Source organism: Pecten maximus, chromosome 10 (genome assembly GCF_902652985.1).
Source record: "Pecten maximus chromosome 10, xPecMax1.1, whole genome shotgun sequence".
NCBI classification, from domain to species: Eukaryota; Metazoa; Mollusca; class Bivalvia; order Pectinida; family Pectinidae; genus Pecten; species Pecten maximus.
This window is the reverse complement of record NC_047024.1, coordinates 7,599,314-7,620,747: the sequence shown is the minus strand read 5'-3', so window position 1 is coordinate 7,620,747 and position 21,434 is coordinate 7,599,314. Positions and strand designations below refer to the sequence as shown.

Below are 21,434 nucleotides of genomic sequence, written 5' to 3'. Positions count from 1 at the left end.
CTGAAATAATTAAAGCAGGTTGTTTAAATAGATTTCTACACATTTAAATACACCAGGTAATTTTCATTTAAGTGTTAAAACCTATTTGAAGGAAAAACATTTTTTTATTTTTACAATACAAATTACATTTTGGGTCTTTATGGCTGATCAAACCATATACATGGAATCATTTTTTATCACGCTGATTTAAATTGAAAGCAAATATGAGTGATAAACAACGATTGATACAGAAATTGAACAAAAAGACTGAGCTTCAATTTGATGGAATTTCATTTGTACTCCCCAACTCACAGTTCCACTAATTTCTATATGGATAAAAAATATGGGCAAAAGGAAGTACAATGTAGCTTCAATCTTGTCAGATAGATAACAATAAAATAACCTTGACCAACTATCAACATCCAGACATATGGTTCATGGTTCATGCATTATAGTACAACTGCATTCAGTTCCCTCTGTATGTGAAAGTGGAGGGTATAGGTCACCAGCTCAGCTGATGGGAGTGTAACCTCTTCAGCTCTCTAGATACATGTACAGTAACTGTTGTAGAAATTAAGGTGCATTAGTTCAACCTTTGGTTTACAACCGGCCTTTAGAAGAGCTCCCATAAGTATTCAAGTTAAGGCCTAACAAGAGATCCCAGAGGGATCTTGGCGCCCACCATTGAATGATCTTTGTAGGTTCTATGTCAGATTGATCTTTTCTCTACTTTTCTCTACTTTTCCCTTCGTCTTACTAATTTGTGTAAAATGAGAAACATCCTTCCAGTACTTTTCAAACAAGGGGAACCTATACATGTATATAAAATGTATCAATAATGGCTTTCTGTCTAGTTATGCCTATTTTTATTTCGGGTTCAGTTGGAAAACAACATGGCCGACAGGCAGTCATCTTGGATTTTGACAATTGAAGTTTGTTATCGCTATCTCCGAGGAAGTATTGAAGTAAAACACACAAAATACTAAAGATTGCAGGTATTGAAGCAATTTGTGTGTTGTATGGCACCTGTTGCTATTACATTAAAATGATTCACATATATATTTCTGTAGAATATTATTGACCTTGAAGTGTTTTCTTTGAATTTCAAACTTGCTTGAGATATTATGGACCACTGTGATGAATGATAAGATTACTTCAATGAATGAATCCAATAGAGCACTGACAATCTTTAGTATTGTGTGTGTTTTACAAACATTCGTCAAGAAAATGATGGTCCGTATTGGTTTCAAAGGTAAGAGTTTAATAGGAAAAACAACCATGATATTATTATATACACAATAAATATTTATTTACCATTAAAATAATGTAATAAAATTATAAATAAAATTGGCAATTAGTGAATGAACAATGATATAATGTGATGTTTCATAGGCATATTTAGCACAAGATTGTACGATAGGTGTACAGAACTATACCTATGATGTACATACTTCATGGAAAGTGTATGGCTCAATTTGCCATATAAACACAATATGAATATTATCATCTTGTCTAATGCCACACTGAGCACATATGAGTCAATTTGCATGAAATTGACAATATAGTTTAAGTTGTTTAAAAAAGTTTTATAAATCAGTTAAGTCGTTTTTAATGACACACCAAAAAATATACAAGGCATGCCATGGAACTAGACCATGCGCACCTGATATATCATCATGAAATTACTCCATGTTCTTCAGCTATTTGAGCAACATGACATGGAAAGAAAGGGTTTACAGGCATTTACTGCCATGCCAGTGACCCCACTTTCAGATACTTACCTGTTACAATAAATCAACATTAATTTGCTGAGAATCATGAGTTGCTGAAGACATCAATCATGTGCTTTTATCACATTCTTGTTTTAAGTCTTACTCCAAATGGCAGAGGCTTATTTGCAAATATTCTAAGTGACTAACTGAGTTAAACAGATATTCAAGAAATCTTTTTATATACACCTACACAATATAAAGCACACAATTTAAGTGAATGGTATGAATAACAGCATACAGCTGAAACATTTTGTTGTAGTCCAGCTTGAATTAAAATTGAGACCAAATAATGAAAACACATGGTCTTATTGTTCAAATACAACAGCAGTGATATATGAAATATTGCAGCTGTTGTTCATAACATGGTGTAGCACAAATCTAAACTTAATTTTGTGATCTACATGTAGAATAGTAATGTTTGCATTGTACAATTAGAGATGAATTGAAACCGACATGAGGAGTTGTTTGGTCTTGCAGAACACAACTGGATAAATTGATCAAGTCCAAGAGTGATTTGATGTGGATTGCGTGTAGGGATGTACCTGTAATGAGAGAAAAGTTTGAATTGGCAAAAATATAGTTTGAATTGGCAAAAATATCAAATGGAACATTTAAATAAATTTGTTTCACACATAAAAAACTTAATAAAAAGGGTTGTAACACATATTTAGCATGTGTCTGCAATGTATACATGTTTACTGAAAGCAATATAATTCCTTGGAAAATAACTTACGTCTTAGAAAACTGTTGTCTGTGTCTGGAATCTGTCTACATACTACTGTTGTGTTTTATTTTCATATTGGTTGGTCTGTTCTATTCCTGAAATTGATATGAACTGGTTCAGTATTGAGCAGTAAATAGATAACTACAACGCAAACTTGTAATAACACAAAAATTTCAATAATTGATTGATGATAGAAATACAAAATCAACAATTGGTGAACAAAGAACATATTGGCATTACCTGATAGTGATTTAGGTCTGTGGCCAGTACAAAGGATCTGATCATTGGTGGTAGTTACATGGAGGAAACGATTGTCCAATACCCCAGTATTTTCAAATGTCTTGTGTAGTTTTGAAGTTTTTGTTTATTTTCTTGATATTCATTAGCACTTTGTTGTGGTTCCTTTTTGTTGATCAGTTTCATTATTCATCCGCACTTTGTTGTATCAAATGTCAGTTAATTGATATTTCCAGTGATACACTTTTCAGGTCCAGTGATACACTTTTCAGGTAAGTCCTTGAATCAAAGTTGTAAACATGCATCTTTTGCAATCGCTCTAATTAAGTATCCGATGCATGACAGGTCATACACATCAAAATCATTTAAAGTAAGTTTTCAAGTGTTAACAAATTTTCTGGCAAATATTTAACAATACATGAGAGTCATTGGTGTGATATAAGCAAGTGACTAACTTAAAGAAAGAACAGTAAGTTGAATGTTCGTATCTGATCACAAATTCATACTAGTTCCATAGAATTCAATATTTGATTGATTTCAAAAACACTAACATTTTACTTGCATACTGGAACGTAATGATTTCTGGAAAAAAAAGTATGAGTCAAGTTTGAGTAAAGCAAGTGGGTAAATCTATACAATGCTTAAAAGGTCATCAGACTTTGTACATCAATTAATTTACATATAATATCAGATACAGGAAGCACACAACTAAAAATACATTGATGTAACAATATAAAAAAAATGTGCTCTCCCCACAGCTATTTAGCCAGTGGGGGTAGTTTCTAGTATGTGATTAAATATGGTACAAATACCATATTTAAGCACACAATCACTACATTAATAATATGTCACATGGGCATGGTTGTTTATCTGTAAATTTGTTTTAAGTTTCTTAAATGCTCATGTCTCAGTTTAGGACAATCTTCAATATCAAAACGGTTTCATAATTTTGATGAGTAGACTGTTTTGTAAATATGAGTTTGTTTTGGTTGATATTGCAAGGTCTGTTTCGCTATGTTATGTATTCAAGTAAAATTCTGCTAGTTCAGCGTAGATCTGTATTAGGTTTTTGTTTGGTTTAATATGTATTTAACTTAAATTCTGCTAGTTCAGTAATAGATCTGTATTAGGTTTTGTTTGGAGTAATAGATTGTCTTAGGTTTTGTTTGGTTTAGTATGTATTTAACTTAAATTCTGCTAGTTCAGTAATTGATCTGTATTAGGTTTTTGTTTGGTTTAATATGTATTTAACTTAAATTCTGCTAGTTCAGTAATTGATCTGTCAGGATTTTCGTTTGGTTATTACTTATTAACAAAGGACCCTTCTCCGATAAACATTGTAATTCTATGTTGCAGGCTTTACATTGCATCTTCATTTTGATTGCATTGTGTTACAAATGAATCTAAAATTGTTTCATGCAGAAAGTGAGAGAATGATCAGACCAATATGTTGGAATAACTCCTGTCTGTACTCCAGTCTCTGTAGTATAGATATGATCGAGTAGTGTTCCATAACATGTTGTTGGCTCTGTAATTACTTGTTTGCATGAGAATTCGCTTCGCATAAATCGCAAAAAGGCATCCGATATGTCCAGAAGATTGATGTTAAAGTCACCAAGAATAAAAAGTGATCTATTTCTATCAATGCATGGTTTTATGTGGTCTGTTAAAGCTTTCAAAAATGACTGCATACCAAGTTTTGGTGTTTTATAAAGGTAGACAACTTGAATCTCCGTTTCCTTGACTTTTGCATGGATGGTCATGGATTCAATTCCATCATATCTATGGGGGTGTACTCTGTCCACAGTAATTCCATGCTTTACATACACAACTAGTCCATGGTTTGGCCTTGTTTTGCCATTATGATCTTCATCCAGTCTGTGTGCAGAAAAGCCGGGTAAATCATAACATTCCTGTCTGTCTGTATCAACAAGTCGTGATTCACAAATTCCAATGATATCTGCACTTTGAATGTTTGGTTCATGTCTTACATCATCTATGTGTTTGTGCAACGACCTTGCATTGTTGAATAAGAGTTTCACATGCGCATTGGCAATGTTGTATAATGGAATATAGCACAAATGCATAGGTATCTTACGGAGTCTGTCCATTTCCACATGTACATTTTTGTCAACTGTTAATGCCTTGTCGTTGAAATCAAGGATGTATAGATTTGATAATGTTCTAACTCGTGACAATGCAACATAGTGGATATGTGGAGCTTTGTAATTGGACCTCAGGTCAACTACCAGTTCATCAACAGTGGTACCTTGTGCTTTATGTACAGTTTTGGCAGCAGATGGGGCTAGAGGAAACTGTGTTCTTTCATAAGTTTTTCTATTGTTTAAAAATGTCCGTTTCGTTTCAAACATTGGTGTCCACAACCTATTGATTCCTCTATGATATAGATCTTTGTATTTTGTTCTCCTTTTAGATCCAATGTTTTCATCAGTGAAAAGTATCCATATAATGCCAGGTCTTTCATGGTTCATTTCTTTGAATTCAATGTGTTTTACAATGCCTGAAGCTCCATTTGTTAATCCATCTTTTACATCCACGTTCACCGTCACATCATATAACATTTCTTCTGCAAGTTTAAGCAAGCTAGGTAAGTTTCCAGTTTTGCTGTGATTTTCTTGCTTATTCATTTCTTTTATCAAGTGAAGTTTTGATTGCTTGCTTATATTTGAAGGGGCAATAACATCTGTATGAGCTGGCACATTCACCTTTGTGGTGACTAGGTCTTGTATCAACTCGCTGTTGAAATAATCAACTCGCTTATTTTCAGTAAATAAGTGCAAGGCATTTTTTGGATAAGTAGGTGATGCAGGTGTAATGGTGTGGGATTTAATAAGATCTCTGTCCTCTGGTAAGAGTTCATTTAATCTCAACCTGTTTAACATCTGAGCAAATTGTAAATCATCTTTCTGTCTCATGATTTCTTCAAGTTCAAATAGTTGAAAATGTTCTTTCCACAAGTTCCTTGCTAAACCTATCTTCAAATCATTAAAGATCCACGAGTCTGCAACAGGTGATAGTTGAAATAAGTCTCCAACAGCTATGATACTTATACCACCAAAGTCTCGCTTTGTGCCTGTCAGTTCTGTTAAGCGTTCATGCATGAAAGCAAACAGCTTATTACCAACCATCGAAATTTCATCTACAATGATGACAGAGAGATCTTTGTATGTGGTTCTGAAGGTATTCAGCTCATCACTGTGCATGTGTTGTTGTGTCTGAAACATTTTCTTATGAAATGCTGATGCTATTGTTACACCATTGATATTGTATGCTGCTTTTCCTGTAAAAGCTGTGAGCAAAATCTTTATGCTGTCTGGGTCATGACCTTCTTTCGAGTTCAACTGTCTTTGCAATGCTTGGAATAATGCTCGGATAACGACTGATTTTCCAACTCCAGCTCCACCAGAAAGAAATGCATAGATAGGTTCATTTTTTGTAGAAATCCATTTCACGACATGGTTGAAAAATTCCCTTTGCTTTTTGTTCAAAGAACGGAGCAATGTCATATATTCATTATCTGGCAAAAGTACTGATCTTGTTTCAACTGATACTGTACTTTCTGGTAGGTTTAGGTCTTGACCAATATCTACTGTTCTGTGTGATGGTTCTGGTGGTACATAGTGAATGAACTCTTCAGAGTGATCAATTGATTGTTCTGCATCTTCCGCTTGCACTTGTTCAGTGTTAGGTGCAACAGTATCAAACTCTGAGACTATGTCTTCCTCTGCCTGATGTCTAGCCATGTCTAGTTCCTCAACATGATGTTCATATTTGTCAATAATAGGCAATATCTGTTGTTGTCTGCTGTTGAAGTGTTCTTCATATGATTCATGACCACTTAATAAATCTTGCTCTTCATTTCTCCATGGTACAAACAGTAATATTTTTTCTCTGTAATGGTTTTCAGCATTAGTAGTTTTGCTATACCTGACATATCGAATGATTCTAGGGTTCTTGCGTTTCCTGATTGTAATGCCACCCCGCAACTTCATAATTGTGTTTTCATTATTGAATTCTGTATCACTCTCAGATTCTGAATGGTCACCTTCATCTGAATGATGTCCTGTATCATCATCATCATTATGATCATTTTCTAAACTTTGCTTTGGTTTTTTGTATTTCACATCCAACTCAGAAATATAATCAGCCAGGCAATAGTTCTCTAGCTTCTTTGGTCTCCTTGCATACCGCTTGATGATATTGTCAGATTCAATATCTGTAGAGTTTTTAGGAAGATCTTTCAGTTGTTCTTGACTTTTCAGAAGGAACACTCTGTCTTTAGGTAACGATGTATTAATGAATACGACTTCACGAGAAGCTCGGGTCAAGGGCATTTGTAGTACAAGATATGATGCTTCTTGGGCACTTATTTCTACAAAATTGAGAAATTTGTTTCCAATATGTCTGACTTGACGTTTAAGATCCATGTTTCCTTCTGCTGCCTCTTTTGAAGCTTGTTCTAACATAGTGCTCATACCTCTTTGTGATTTGCTTATGTATGATACAATGTACATTGCACAGGCATATGGGTCTAAAACAAATTGCAAGTCGAGATTTGCTTTCCATGCTTGTAGTACTGTGGTATTGTAGTAATTTACTCTCATTTCTTTCGGTTCTCTTTTTAAAAATATCTTTGGTCCTTTCAGTGAACTTCTTATACACTTAATGTACTCTGCCTCTTCAATTTGTACAACTTCTGTTAGAAACTCTTCATAAGACATGTCACATCCATCTTTGAATTCATTCATTCTAGCATGAATTTCCGAGTATTTCTGTCTGTATTCATCAACATCTGTTTCAAGTGGTTCCAATAACATAGTGTTTGGAAGTGGGGGTAGTGGAAATCCAAATCTACACACAGATCTGCCACCTTTCTTGCAAGTTTTAGAATGTTTGTGTACTTGCATTTTGATAAACTCCTGCATGTCATCATCTACATCAAGAGAACACGTCACATATTTATCAACATATCGAATAATGTCTTCTTCTGAATCAATGTTGTATTTAGGAGCATTTTCAGTCCAGATCATCATGTGAACATGTGGAGAACCTCTGTTCTGAAATTCTATACGTTGAAAAGTGTCTGTTACACTTCCAATTGGAGCATGTTCACTTTTCAAAACAGTATTCATAAATACTTGAACCCTATGATCAAAATATCGGCTGCATGTCACTGGATCTTTTTGTACAAGTTTAACTTTTTCAGACCAAGTCATATTTCTTATTTGTTGGTCAGAGCAAGGTGTGCCAGATAACACAGCAAGGGTTTTAAGCAACTCGTTCCATCGAGTATCGGCAGAAGACAATGACATAAACCATGTTGGTAATCCTATCTGTCTTATCATTGCAAAGACGTCCTTTTTTCTTGAAGAAAGATATGCTGGAGAATTTCTGAGAGTTCTGAAGATATAGTAGCCTTCATTTAAGCTTACTATCTTGTCTGCTATTTCAGGATTTTGTGCATCTGAAGCAGTAATTTTGTTTCCGTCACTCTTTTTTCTGCGGATTGCCAAATTCACTTTATCTGCTACCTGTTTTCTTTGTATTTTGTTCAATTTGAAAAATATATTTGGAACAGATGCTGCAGCTCTTCGATCAACACTTCGAAGTTCCCATTTTGCTAAATCACTGTATGAAACAGGTGTTTGTCGCTCATTGTTTTCCAACCTTTTTTGTGCACAATATATCGATGGAAATGATAGAACCTCAGCATTTTCGTCATGATAGAGACCGATTGGTCGCTGACCTTCACCTGGTGCAAAGATTAGCTCTTTGTTTGTGTCAAGGTTGGCTTCATCAATGAGCGTATCAGAATTGCCTTGAACGCATTCATCTTCATTCATTTCAATGAAATTATCATCTTTCTCACAAGCATCAGTGCTGTCATCATAGCTTTTATTATCTGAATTATTCTCTTTGAAGTGTCTGATTTTGAATTGATCAGTAGGTACAGAACTAGATTGATTTTTCAGCACATTTAATTCATTATCTTGTACTTTAGTGAATTCTTGAACAAATTCTTCAGCACTTTCAGCTGTTTTCTGAACCCAATCATCATCAATTTTAATACAAGAATTCTTATACAAATCACTGTTGTTCATCAACCAATGAAGGGCAGAGAGTACCATGTTAGGCCGAACATTCTCCGACAAAACACATGATTTATATGTTAGTCTTTTTTTCAGTTTTACCGCAACTGTGAAATGTTCATCCATTTGTCTTGGTAATGCATTTATAGTTGGCTGAATATCTATTGGGACATTGACTACATTTCCTTTTACAGAGTATTGCCCGCCTCGTGGTAATTCTCGTATTTGCATAAAAGGTATTCTCAGAGCTACAAGGCGTTCTTCTAGTGGATGCAAGTCTAATTCTGGTGGTTTTTCTGGCCATTTCATTCCATTCTTGACCGACAGTTTTGGGACTTTGCATTTCTTCAATGAGGCATAACATGTATGACAAATCCATTCCTTACCATCTACCGATTTGAATCCTGTATAAAAATCTGTGTATTGTGGAAAAACAGGAATCGGGCAACTTTCTTTTACACTTTCACTAAACCACGTCTGTTGACAACATGTGCACACATATTCAGGCCCTCTCTGAATTTTTCTTTGGAAGACAGTTATGCATTCTGCGATATCATTTCCAAAACGTCTCCTTTTGTATTGGTGTCTTTCATTACCACTAAATGAATCATGTTTTCGATTATCTGCCTTTCGTATTCTATCTAATGTGTTATGTTCTATTGTGTTTTGCTTCCTTCGTTCTACTTGTTTTAACCTTTCGTTCTCAAGGAAGTTTTTATTTAAGCGTAACTGCCTTTTCCTAGAAACATCAGCTTTAGCTTCGGCTTGTAAAAACAATGGATCAAGTCTAGCTTTCTTTTTCACCAGCTGCTCTTGCTCGAGGTATAGAGGATCTTTTCTGGCTCGTTGTTTGCTCTTTAGGTCAAGTTCCTGTAACTTTTTTGGATTTTTATCACGTGCATTGGCCTTGCTTTGTTTATCTATGGCACGGTGTTTTTCTGGATTTTTATCTCGTGCAGTAGTCTTGCTTTGTTTATCTATCGCACGGTGTTTTTCTGGATTTTTATCTCGTGCATTAGTCTTGCTTTGTAGATCTACAGCCTTGTACCTTTCTGGGTTTTTTGCACGTGCATTAGCCTTCTTTGTTACATCTATTAGTCTCGTGTTTTCTGGATCTTTATCACGTGCATTAGTCTTGCTTTGTCGATCTACGGCCTTGTACCTTTCTGGGTTTTTTGCACGTGCATTAGCCTTCTTTTGTACGTCTATTAGTCTCTGTTTTTCTGGATTTTTATCACGTGCATTGGCCTTGCTTTGTTTATCTATCGCACGGTGTTTTTCTGGATTTTTATCACGTGCATTGGCCTTGCTTTGTTTATCTATCGCACGGTGCTTTTCTGGATTTTTATCTCGTGCATTGGCCTTGCTTTGTAGATCTACAGCCTTGTACCTTTCTGGGTTTTTTGCACGTGCCTTAGCCTTCTTTTGTACATCTATTAGTCTCTGTTTTTCTGGATCTTTATCACGTGCATTGGCCTTGCTTTGTTTATCTATGGCACGGTGTTTTTCTGGATTATTTTGCCTTTCATCTCTCTTCCTTGTCTTGTCTTTTTTCTGAAAGCTTGCTTGTTTAGAACTCTGTCTTAATCTTCTCATATAGTTACGCATATATTCTTTCCTTGTACAGATCGAAACAGAAAAAGTGTCTGTGTTATTTCCATCGTCAGTTTCCATTCTCCAACTTTTTGTCCTCTTTTCCTGATCTTGGAAATACGACTCTAGTGTGATACTACTTCCGACTGAAACTTTTTCCGTATTTTGGTTTTTGTTTGATAATGAACTTGCACGTCTAGTTCCTGATTCGGTGGAAGATGCTTTAGATACTGTGACGGCAGTTATTTCAAAAACATCATTTATTCGACATGCCATAGATTCTGCAAGATGAAGACAATGATGTAACACATTCTCAATAGTTTGATGATGTATAACAGTACTAGAGCCATTTGGATCAACACTGCCAGATACATTTCTCGAGTGAGAATCGCATATACAGTAAAGGTTATCCTGTTTAATGACAACAAATGTATTTCCTCTAAATGTCACAAATGCACCCTGGCTATCATCCTGCATCAAAGATATTGTTAAAGCTTCATCCAGTGTATAAAACTGAAATTCGTCTAAATTTTGTCCTGTACTGTCAAGCGTACCCATAAGTGATTCTTGAAATGTGAAGTGGTATAGCTCATCATTGTACTCGACACATCTTGGTATTTCATGAATTGCTAGCAGGTCATGCTCAATGGTACTACTACGCTGCAAAATTTCATACATTTCATTGCCTTTTGTAAGGATTTGATCTACATCAAATGGTGTCCAAGCTGCTGTATGTTTGTTGCAACTGTATATAAGAGCTGACAAACTGTTCATGACACATTGCTTACCAGCATTGTCCAGAAACCTTGGATCGCTTTGGTCAAAGTGCCCTTGTACTGCCATTGGTACTTGCTTAGTTTGTTCTTTTTCGTCTGTACTTTGAACTGCAAAGTAAATATTTTGTTTGTTTCCAGCAAATGTTTCAATAGAACAATCCTTTTCCATAACATCTAAAACAACATCATAATGAGCTTGATATTTGTGAATTAAGTATATACTTTCATCATGAACATCTACAAATGGGCGGACTTGTTTTGCTGAAAATTTTAGCCAAGTAGACTGTGCATCATCATAGATAAAGATATCTGTTTTCAAAAAGTCTGCTGCAGCTAGTATTTCTACCTCTGTTGCCCATGTACCATTATGCAGCATACGTTTCTTAACCACATAATTACTTACAGAGCGTTCACCAGATCTTAAGTGACTTCTAAAATGTATATCATTATCAATCATATGATTTACAACTTCATTTCTAAAGAACATGTGATTTTCTTCACTGTCACATAGAACATGAGATACAGCTCTAAAAAAGCAATTTCCATCACCACATATTGTTTTGGTTTGCTTTGGTCTGGCTAGTGTGCGACTTTCTTTGGTGATTTGTGTGTTACTATCCAAAATAACATTCTTAAATCCAAACTGCTGTACAAATGTCTCCTTTGATTTCAAAGACAGTGGTGTAAATGGATAAATTTCAGGCTCAGTCTGTTGTACAAATATAACATCTGTTATATTATCATCAATAGTATCAGCGTATGCTTGATTATTATCAGAATCTATTCTCACCTTGCTTTCATTTTCTATTTGAGATATTCTTTCAAAAAGTCTGTCTTTTTGTTCATTGGGTAGTTGAGTCAGAGTATTATCTTGTTCTTTAAGAGTTTTCTCATCTTTTGTTCTGCTCTGAGGTAAGGTTTTTGTTTCATTTTTTGAGTTGCATTTCAGTTTGTTCTTTGATTTGTTCATTAAATCGTTTTTTGTTTCGTTAACACAAGTTCTTGTAACTTTTGTTTCAACATCTTGAACCACTGCATCACAAGTTTGTTGTGATGGCACGTGTGATGTGCAATCAGTAGGTACTGACCCAGTGGTGTTCGTCTGCCCTGCACCATCCCTACCATCGGTAGTTACTGGTGGTACACGCGGTGGTGTACATTCGCACGGTGGCGAATCAGACCTCGGTGGGACATCCTTTTGGACGCACAGACTTCCCTGAGGAGTTACCAACCTCAGGGCATTTGGAGATTTTCCCGCAGTTGCCAACACTGGGGATGGTTCTCCCAAACCATCTGATGCCGAGGCATCGAATGACTCTGCTGGTGCAGCTCTCCTCTCCCTCATCCTCTGCTTCTGCATCACACCCGCCTGGCGGATACCACCTGAACGTCTTCGACCCATCACCTACAAGTTAATAAATGATACATATCAAGATTTACCTGTAATTATATGTATCAGCTTCCTCACTTTGTCAATGATATTAAAGTCCATACAAAATTGTGAAAGTGAATTTTAGTGCAAATTCAGAAAGTCAGGTCTTAAACCTAAACTATGTAATCCTGTGATGATAGTATCAGTAACCTAACATAGTTTCAATTCAAAGGGATACAGTAACATTGTGAAAGATAGACTTTAAAGCAACTTATAAAAATTCAAACATTTCAGCAGTACTAAACTGTAGATAAAGACTGCAAGTATCTGGAAGTAAAAGATAGTCTGGACAGGGGTCACAGAATTCTCATATTATTTGGTAAGTGAAGTAAGGAGGGAGTAATGAGGTCTTTCGCTTACATACTAAAGTAAAGTAAGCTGTTTCTAATATTTCCTCACCAACTTGTCGCTACGTTATCAAAGTACAGCAGGGCTATAAAATATACACCTGTCAAATGGCAAGAAACAAAACATGAAACACTAACGTTTAACATTAGATTTGAACTTATCCCTGCCTTGTTTAATTCAACAATAATTTTATACCTGATGTAATTGAAGCAATTAACACGTTTCAACAGCGAGTAAAAAATAACACAAAGGAAGACCTGCACAACATAAATGCAGTATCCGCTAATCTCCATATGAAATAAGTTTCATCAAATTCAATCAAACTTGGACAACATTTCAACCAATCAAATCCTTTGGCTTGGCAATTGTGCAAATCTGTACGGGTTGATCAGCATTCTGTAATTCGAACAGTATTTTTTTTTAGTTCAAAACAGTTTGTCTCTTTCTTTCTCCAATTCCTCTATTAGTCCATTGAGATTAGCCAAAAATAAGCCTAACCGGGACAAAATTGCAACAGAATTTATTTTTATATTTTTTTTAATGTTTCGATGTAATCTGTCCAGATAAAACCTGTTTATAGTGAGCGGTTACCATAACAACCAAAATTTTGAGAAAAATAAATAAATAGCATGTACATCTACACATGGTTCTTTATATTTGAGTGAAGTTTCATTGAAATTGGCCCAGGGGTTTAGAGATGTGCGGACAAGATTTTGCGACAAAAAAAAAAATCATGTTTAAAGTTTTCTTAAATTTTCAGAATAAAAAGTTGGATGCACATGGTCTTTTATATTTGTGTGAAGTTCAATTGATTCCAGTATACCGACCGCCCCTAACTTCGTTACAGGGGGTTAAATAACTCATCTCGGAAAAGTGATTTAAAACGATCTTATCATCTATTACTTGTGGATAAGTACTCCAATAATATTAAAGGTTTAACACGAGAAACTTTTGATATGCATCACATTACAACCTCCTATTTCCAACGCCCACATTTAATCAAAGTTGTTCAAAATGTGTTGAAGGGGCATTCCTTCGTATGGAAATCAGAAACATGCATATTTCTATTGTTGAAATTTATATACCAAGTTTTATACACAGAAAAATGACAGTGTACACAAATAATTTCTGTCTTTTCGGTAATTAGTGATACTTGGGGCAAATTATGAATTTTAAAGACTTAATATTTGAAGAACTTTGGTTTACATTGCGAGTAAAACTGTCGTATTAATGTTAATATTTTAACTTCTACTACCCGATAAAAATATTTTGATGACCTAAACTTTATTCCAACGAAGGAATGCCCCTTTAAACTCACATTTCATATGATGTGACTAAATTATACGTTGTTCTATCTAGGTATGATAAATACACCTATTTACAAAACTTGTGTCCATATTGATACCCAAGAAGCAGCAATTATTAGAGTTTCCAATATAAGTATGAATTGAAACAAGTTATATTAACTTATATTAATCGATCTTGCTGGCCCGGTCTTACTGTGGAAGGAAACAGGAGTACCCTGGGAAAACACACGTGGTCAGGAAGGTGACCTCAAACCTATTCACGTCCGATCAGGGAATCGAACCCCGGCCGTCTTGATGAAAGGCAAGTGTGTTACCACTACCACCCAATAATTTAACTCTCTTTCGCTTGTAAATACCGTCATACTTGTTTTCAGTTCAGTTTATAAAAAATAGGAGTACAATTATTTAATATGCATAAAAACAAGCAGGACAATATAAAATCATGGAAACATACTTATGCTAAACACCTGTAAATACCCTGCACCAGCACACTTTTCATATCACTCCAGACATTTTATAACAATATATTCACTAACGTGTTATATATTTAACGTCACTCAATATTTTGGACATCAATGTACTAATTACATGACCAACAAGTAGGTCTAAACATAGATCATAAAAAAGCTGACCCGAGTGGCTCTCATGTTGTGGGAGTAGTGGGAAGGGAGAATTAAAGTGCAGAGAAAAGTTTATTGTGACTTGTGCATATGTAAGGTCATCCAAAATCAATTCAGATAAACAAAAAACAATGCATTTAGAATTTAAGTTTTTTATTTGTGCATGTATTAAATCCGTTGCTGACACATCTTAAATTTTGTTGACATATAAGATAAGCAAATAATATCTATTGTAATTTGATTGCACTAGTGCAAGAAATCTTCATAAACATGATTGTGTAGGCCCACGGATACCTGTTCAATCTGTACCTGTTCAATCTGAACAAGAAACAAGAGTGTCTCCAAGTCCTGATCGTGGTCACAGGTGATGTATATTATATCTATAAGGAATTATAATTACCGTACAAAGAAATGCCCTACAATATTTTGACGATCCCCTTTAAATTTGCACCCATCACTAGTTCATTGTGACGTAGGATGAATAGCCTTTTGTAAGAAATCACCTTAGTGTGCCGGATCTTGAACAGATAATAAAATGGGCCCCTAGTGTAAGCACAATTTATGATGCACAGCTAGCTGCCCGTTATGGATCGCTCGGTAAATGCTGAAACATTGCTGCTAGCATCTTCTACATCCAATTTTATAAACGAAAACAATAGAACACTATGTGTAACATGTATCAATTCCATGGTATGAGTACACGTTAACTAGGCTATTTATTACGCAGTAGGATGTTTAGCCTGCACGGGGCCAACTGACAATTGCAAGGCCATAATGTATCGTATTTACAATGTAAGAGGTTCATAACTACTCAGGAATGTAGACCATGTGTTAAAACATATCAATATGTACTGCAAGTCAACGTAACATCTGGAAGAAACCCTATAAAGAAATAATTCAAGCAGTTAATCACGAAAACATGTGCCCGTCATTACCTTGCCGTATCCCAGATTGCACTATTGTCGAATACTTCCGGTCACGTGATTCCAGTAATGTAAGGGTTCGAATACCGCTGCCAACGATTTTTTTTAAATATAATTTTAATTGTAAATTAGTATTCTAAGAAAAATATTGTAGCATTTAAATAAATATTCTTTGATAAATAATTTCCTAAAAACATTAATCATGCAATGAAACAGTATCATTTTGATTACATGTATAATTCAATGTAGAGATCCAAGCTGTGCTACATGATTTATAACTCTACTTTATTAGAAAAACTCATATAATTTGCAATAAAAAAACCCATTTCAATCAATGTTTAAAACCTTATCCAAGAAATGAAATAGTATCATTACTAGCATCTTTGATTTATAACAATACTTCAATAATAATTTGTAAAAATTATTTCAATGTTTAAAATGCTGGTCATTTTGGTGCAATGTTGTCAGGGAAATATATATGCTGTAAAGAGAAATGACTGCACAATTACATAAAATGGACAAATGGAAGTTTTCCTTCAATCTTGTCTGAACTAAGGAGTTTCTAAGACTGAAAAATAACATTTTATGTCTGTAATAATCAAAAAACAATAAAAAAATATAATACATGTATAGATATATATACAGTTGTCGTGTTGAATTTATATTTTTAAACTATATATATATATATATATATATATGGGGCAAAGAAGTAATTCAAACAGTGTGAACAATGAGACTTGTTAAATTTTCGAAAAATAAGAAGTACTGGAAATACAATAAAATACAATACTAAAACAATATTCTTATTGTATTTTATTGTATTTCCAGTACTTCTTATATATATTATGTGATTGTATTTGTATTTTTTGTGTTTTGATAAAGGGGCGGATTGCCTCGAAAATTTAACAAGCCTCATTGTTCACACTGTTTGAATTACTTCTTTGCCCCATATAATCATTACAAGTAATTCGTATCCTCCATACATTTATGTGAGGATCCAGTGTTATCTGGATTATACTGTTTATATTACTTCTTTGACCCATATATATATATATACAGTGTATATATGGGGCAAAGAAGTAATTCAAACAGTGTAAACAATAAGGTTTGTTAAATTTTCGAGGCAATCCGCCCCTTTATCAAAACACAAAAAATCACAAATATAATCACATAATATATATATAAGAAGTACTGGAAATACAATAAAATACAATAAGAATAATGTTTTAGTAACTGGAGAAACCACAATGAACCCTTCAGCAAACGTGGGCCGAAGGCGGATACTAGCGTGACTGCATCATGTTCAAACACTAGAACGCTATGCGACCAACGGCAGAGATATTTTGAATTCCCCCACCGTGAAAGTATTCCGAAGAGTTCAAAGACGATTCGTCCCTAAAGACTGCTAGTGGACGACATTGCATTTATATAAAAAATGTTGCATTATCGTCTCTACAGTGATTGATTAAATATCGTGTACAAAGTCTGAAAAACTTTAGAAAAATATGTGTTAGATCAGTGTATATATATATACTGTTGTAAATGTTGTGGAAAATCATTAGGTAGATTTGTCTGTAATCTGCTTGCCGTAATCTGGTTTGTCCATGCATTCTTATATCAAAAGTTAATACCATTCGGAACTCTGTATTTGGTTATAGCAGCAGAAGCGTTCCGAAAATTTGGTCCGGATATTGCGCCGCGGTTGACTACTTAACCCACAATAGATGTATTTTGAATAATATTCATTCATAATTTGTTACTTTCTGAGAAATAGGAAATATATATAACACTATGTCATAAAATATAAACTTCAATTAAAAACAAGAGGAACCTATATATGAAATTAAAGATTAAGCGATAATGGCTGTCTGTCGGCCATACCTACATATGAAATTTCAGAAAGATCCCTTCAGTACTTTCTGAGAAATAGCGATAACAAACTTCAATTGTCAAAATCCAAGATGGCTGCCTATCAGCCATGTTATTTTCCGATTGGTCTCAAAATGCTATATGCATAACTAAGAACTAAGGGGAACCTATATATGAAATTTGAGAAAGATACCTTCATTACTTTCTGAGAAGTAGCGATAACAAACTTCAATTGTCAAAATCCAAGATGGCTGCCGGACGGTCATGTTGTTTTCCGATTGGTCTCAAAATGCAATATGTATAACTAGGCACCAAGGGGAACCTACATATGAAATTTGAGAAAGATCCCTTCAGTACTTTCTCAGAAATAGCGATAAAAAACTTCAATTGTCAAAATCCAAGATGGCTGCCGGACGGTCATGTTGTTTTCCGATTGGTCTCAAAATGCAATATGTATAACTAGGCACCAAGGGGAACCTACATATGAAATTTGAGAAAGATCCCTTGAGTACTTTCTCAGAAATAGCGATAAAAAACTTCAATTGTCAAAATCCAAGATGGCTGCCTGTCGGCCATGTTGTTTTCCGATTGGTCTCAAAATGCAATATGCATAACTAGGCACCAAGGGGAACCTACATATGAAATTTGAGAAAGATCCCTCCATTACTTTCTGAGCAATAGCGATAACAAACTTCAATTGTCAAAATCCAAGATGGCTGCCTGTCGGCCATGTTGTTTTCCGATTGGTCTCAAAATGCAATATGCATAACTAGGCACCAAGGGGAACCTACATATGAAATTTGAGAAAGATCCCTTTAGTACTTTCTGAGAAATAGCGATAACAAACTTCAATTGTCAAAATCCAAGATGGCTGCCTGTCGGCCATGTTGTTTTCCGATTGGTCTCAAAAAGCAATATGCATTACTAGGCACCAAGGCCAACCTACATATGAAATTTCATAAAGATCCCTTCACTACTTTCTGAGAAATAGCGATAACAAACTTCAATTGTCAAAATCCAAGATGGCTGCCTGTCGGCCATGTTGTTTTCCGATTGGTCTCAAAATGCAATACGCATAACTAGGCACCAAGGGGAACATACATATGAAATTTCAGAAACATCCCTTCAGTACTTTTTGAGAAATAGCGATAACAAACTTCAATTGTCAAAATCCAAGATGGCTGCCTGTCGGCCATGTTGTTTTCTGATTGGTCTCAAAATGCAATATGCATAACTAGGCACCAAGGGGAACATACATATGAAATTTCAGAAACATCCCTTCAGTACTTTCTGAGAAATAGCGATAACAAACTTCAATTGTCAAAATCCAAGATGGCTGCCTGTCGGCCATGTTGTTTTCCGATTGGTCTCAAAATGCAATATGCATAACTAGACACCAAGGGGAACCTACATATGAAATTTGAGAAAGATCCCTTCAGTACTTTCTGAGGATTAGCGATAACAAGAATTGTTTACGGACGGAGGGACGGACGGACGGAGGGACGGAGGGACGGACGGACGGACGGACGGACGACGGACCACGGACGCAGGGCGATTTGAATAGCCCACCATCTGATGATGGTGGGCTAAAATCCAGCCAACTTCTTAATGGTAATCCTCAGCTTCAGGAGCTGGATTATGGAAACTGAATTGCTAAGATGATAATGACGAGACAAAATAAAATATGACTGTCGCTGGATAATCTGATAGTGGATCAGCAGTGACTGGATTAATGAGGCCTTACTTTGTACAAAATTATAATTAGCATGTTACCATTCAGAGAAAAGAACGGTTTTGGTATGTGTTGTGTGTGTATACATGTAGGTGTAGTTGTTTCTGCAGGAAAACCAGAGGGATCTTGGCGCCCACCATTGAATGATCTTCATAGGTTCCATGTCAGATTGATCTTTTCTCTACTTTTCCCTTCATTTTACTAATCTGTGCAAATTGAGACATCCCTTCAGTACGTTTCAAACAAGGGAATCCTAGCTACATGTATATAAGAAATTTGAGATTTAACGATAATGGCTGTTTGTTTGCCAGGTTGTTTTAAGGACAGACTGGTCCAAAAATGCAATACAAGGGACCTACTTATGAAATTTGAGAAAGATCCATTCAGTACTTTGAGGAATAGATAACAAACTTCAATTGTCAAAATCCAAGATGGCGGTCTGTCGGCCATGTTGTTTTCAGATTGGTCTCAAAACGCAATATGCATAACTAGGCACCAAGGGAAACTGACATATGAAATTTGAGGAAGATCCCTTAAATACTTTTTTAAGAAATAGTGATAACTAACTTCAATTGTCAAAATCCAAGATGGCTGCCTGTCGGCCATGTTGTTTTCGGATCGGTCTCAAAACGCAATATGCATAACTAGGCACCAAGGGAAACCTACATATGAAATTTCAGAAAGATCCATTCAGTACATTCTCAGAAATAGCGATAACTAACTTTAATTGTCAAAATCCAAGATGGCTGCCTGTCGGCCATGTTGTTTTCGGATCGGTCTCAAAACGCAATATGCATAACTAGGCACCAAGGGAAACCTACATATGAAATTTCAGAAAGATCCATTCAGTACATTCTCAGAAATAGCGATAACTAACTTCAATTGTCAAAATCCAAGATGGCTGCCTGTCGGCCATGTTGTTTTCGGATCGGTCTCAAAACGCAATATGCATAACTAGGCACCAAGGGAAACCTACATATGAAATTTCAGAAAGATCCATTCAGTACATTCTCAGAAATAGCGATAACTAACTTCAATTGTCAAAATCCAAGATGGCTGCCTGTCGGCCATGTTGTTTTCGGATCGGTCTCAAAACGCAATATGCATAACTAGGCACCAAGGGAAACCTACATATGAAATTTCAGAAAGATCCCTTCAGTACTTTCTCAGAAATAGTGATAACAAACTTCAATTGTCAAAATCCAAGATGGCTGCCTGTCAGCCATGTTGTTTTCAGATTGGTCTCAAAACGCAATATGCATAACTAGGCACCAAGGGAAACTTACATATGAAATTTGAGAAAGATCCCTTCAGTACTTTCTCAGAAATAGTGATAACAAACTTCAATTGTCAAAATCCAAGATGGCTGCCTGTCGGCCATGTTGTTTTCAGATTGGTCTCAAAACGCAATATGCATAACTAGGCACCAAGGGAAACCTACATATGAAATTTCAGAAAGTTCCATTTAGTACATTCTCAGAAATAGCGATAACTAACTTTAATTGTCAAAATCCAAGATGGCTGCTTGTCGGCCATGTTGTTTTCGGATCGGTCTCAAAACGCAATATGCATAACTAGGCACCAAGGGAAACCTACATATGAAATTTCAGAAAGATCCATTCAGTACATTCTCAGAAATAGCGATAACTAACTTCAATTGTCAAAATCCAAGATGGCTGCCTGTCGGCCATGTTGTTTTCGGATCGGTCTCAAAACGCAATATGCATAACTAGGCACCAAGGGAAACCTACATATGAAATTTCAGAAAGATCCATTCAGTACATTCTCAGAAATAGCGATAACTAACTTCAATTGTCAAAATCCAAGATGGCTGCCTGTCGGCCATGTTGTTTTCGGATCGGTCTCAAAACGCAATATGCATAACTAGGCACCAAGGGAAACCTACATATGAAATTTCAGAAAGATCCCTTCAGTACTTTCTCAGAAATAGTGATAACAAACTTCAATTGTCAAAATCCAAGATGGCTGCCTGTCAGCCATGTTGTTTTCAG

General features: G+C 35.5%; 1 protein-coding gene and 1 long non-coding RNA gene across 2 annotated transcripts in view; both read right to left on the bottom strand.

The window, feature by feature from the left end:
- LOC117335429 overlaps positions 1 to 21,434 on the bottom strand; it is a 106,195-nt gene that overhangs the window by 30,058 nt on the left and 54,703 nt on the right.
- LOC117335430 lies at positions 707 to 3,771 on the bottom strand. The gene is made up of 3 exons (XR_004534402.1): positions 2,716 to 3,771; positions 2,485 to 2,570; positions 707 to 2,293 (listed from the first exon to the last, which is right to left on the bottom strand). It is a non-coding gene; the product is annotated as an uncharacterized LOC117335430 (long non-coding RNA).